Source organism: Oxyura jamaicensis, chromosome 9, assembly GCF_011077185.1.
Source record: "Oxyura jamaicensis isolate SHBP4307 breed ruddy duck chromosome 9, BPBGC_Ojam_1.0, whole genome shotgun sequence".
NCBI classification, from domain to species: Eukaryota; Metazoa; Chordata; class Aves; order Anseriformes; family Anatidae; genus Oxyura; species Oxyura jamaicensis.
Window position 1 is genome coordinate 25,511,858 of NC_048901.1, and position 2,853 is coordinate 25,514,710.

Genomic DNA, 2,853 nt, shown 5'->3' on the forward strand with positions numbered 1-2,853 from the left:
CCCGTGGCCGGCGGCTCCAGAGCGCGGCGGCGCCCGCGGGCCCCGGGCCGAGCGCCCCAGAAGGCGGCTTTCTCCTGCGCGAGGTGCGGGCGCCGAGCAGGCCGCGGGCCGCCTGCACAGCAGCGCCGGCCCTGCCGCTTCCCGCGGTCGTCGCCTCCTGCCTCTGCCTCTCCCCGAGCGCAGGCCTGCCGCCGCCCCCGCTCCTCCGTCCCCCTGCCGGGGGCAGCGCCTCCCGCCCCGCTGCCGCTCCAGGCCCTGACTGCCGGCAGCCCGGGCGGGCAGCAGCTGCGAGCGGGCAAGAGCTGGCCCAGAAGCTGCAGGGAGGCAGCGGCGCCGGGACGCTGCAGGATGGTGTTTCTGCACTGCTCTGCAGAAAGGAAAGAGGAGATTGAGGGTGTTAACACAGGGTGTACGAAAACAAAAATAAAGATCACAGTTGTTAACTGCAAGAGCAGAAAAATTCCCTTCCATGCTCATGGGAAAAAGAGGAAGGAAAGATGTACTGGAGCCTCAGAGACTGCAGGGACTTGCTTTCCTGTGACATGTCACTAATAGAAATACAATGATTCTTATTCCTCCCCAAATTCAAGGGGGGGGGGTGACTTACTAGATGGTTACTTGACTGAAATCTTACCGTAGCACATTAGTTAAGAGAAAAACTTTTTCAGAAAAGATGGGCACTCTACAAGCTACATGCTTGGCCCAGCCAGCCTGGTACATTGTCACAAGCCATGCCAGCAGTGACATTTTAAGAGCAGGCAAGTTCACCAGCCTTTACAATTCCCTCCTGCACCTTTCCTCACAGCCACAAGTGCTGTGTGGGGGTGATGAGGGTGTATCCCTTTTCACCAACCTGCGATCCAAGACTTCGTCTAAGTTGTTTCAGAACATAGTGCCTGCCTCCAACCATACCCTGCAGCAACCAGATCCAAAGTTCACTTTCTGCTACCTCAAAATAGACAGACATAAATGAAAACTTGCTTTTTCTTTTAAGCCAGTCTCCTGCCAGTTTCACTGAGTGCTCCTCCTCCCCATACGTGAGCTTCAGTGAATCAGTTTGCACTCACCTCAATCAGCACCTCTGGAGATGCTCTGAATGTGTTGTGTTGCCTTACCACTCAGATCTCAGTAACACGATCATTGGTGAATGAGTTGCTCTTCCACGTCTCTGGAATCAAATGTTTAACATCAAGATGAACATCACGTGCTGAGGAGCTGTTACTCCTTTCTCTCTCCAGGCAGCAGCCTCAGACGCCCTCCCAAGAAGAGATAGCAGAAATTCAAAGGCCATCTTCTGAACTCAGTTCTGCCACTTTATAGCATTCTCAGTACAGCAAGCAGTGGTATTCACAGCTGAATGAATACATAATATCAGGAGAAAAACTAAATACAAACAACAAAACCCCCTAACAGGAGCAAAGAAAGCAAAGGATTAGAAACAGGATCAGCTTAACCTTTGTCTCACCCCCCGTTTCCAACAACCTTACAACAACCTTACTTTTTTACAACAACCTTACTGTTTTTTTTCACCTGCACATAGGTGGATCTACTTGTCCTTTAAGGGCAGAGCTTGCACAACGGCAACTCCACGCAACAGGATTAGAGTTACGCAAGGAGAGATGTATAGAAACCAGGTCCACGGGAATGCAGAAAGGATTAGGACTTTTCTCAGTCCAACAGGCTTGCTTTTCTACTTATACCATCATCAGGACACCAACAACTCCAATGTTTCAAATGCCTCCTTACTACTTACAATCCTTAAGAACGGGAAACACAGTAACTGTATAGTTTGTTCCCCTCACAAAAATTTGCATAATTAGTCACCTGAAGGGAGACATAAATCCAAACACGTTAATTCCTAAAATCTATTTTACCAGCCAATCGTATCAGATAGGAGCTCAAGACATCCGTATCTTTGCTGTGTAGCCAGAGAGCTTTTGCTCACAGTTGAGGAAAAATAAACTTAGCTACTAAAATATTTTGTTTTCCAATTTGTATGCAAAGCTCTTATTTCACTACATGCATGCTTATAGCAGGCCGGGAGCATCAATCTACAACTGAAGATATTTTAGTGTATTACACCAGTGAGTGCTTCTATACACACACCCTTTTCTGAACTGTGCTGCAAACAGATACTTACCAAAAAGGGGTGGTGCTGTCAGCTCCTGAACACCGGAGAGGAAGGGAAGGCACCAAAACTCAGTTTCCAGTTTTTTTTCTGTAACAGATGGACCTGACCAGAGCTGAGACAAACAGAGGGTGAGAACGCGGAGGTAAATGCTGGCACACTGACAGAACAGGCGCAGGCCCAGAAGCAAGCCGGACTGTCTGCTCTGGAACAGCAGCTCGCAGCTGTGCCCCACACCGCTCCTGGGGAAGGTGTGCTGTGCAGGGTGCTCTTTGCAGAACCTTCTGAGAAGTTATTGGCTTTATGTCACCAAGGTACCAAACCATTTCAAGACCCCAACAGATAGCGATCGGTACAAGAACAAACCAGTAGAGTCACTGACCGCATTAGAGTTATGCTTTTCCCAGAACACCCCTCAAAAGCCACACCAAGAAAAAAAAGGAAACAAAGCAAGTTCATACTGCAAGAAAAGCAGTTAGAATTCCAGCACTGCAGTTAGAACTTCAGCATTATTCCATTACTGGCTCCCTAGTAGTCTTTGTTTTGTTAAAAAAAACTACAGAATTTTAAAAAGCTACAGAATTTAGTTACATTGTAACCACATCTACAGCCACAAATTTTCAGCAAAACTGCAATTTAATTTCAGAAAATGTGTTAAAATATATATTTATACATCAATTTGACACGCTGTGTTAGTTTACACAAATGATGGTCTCACTTGAAAC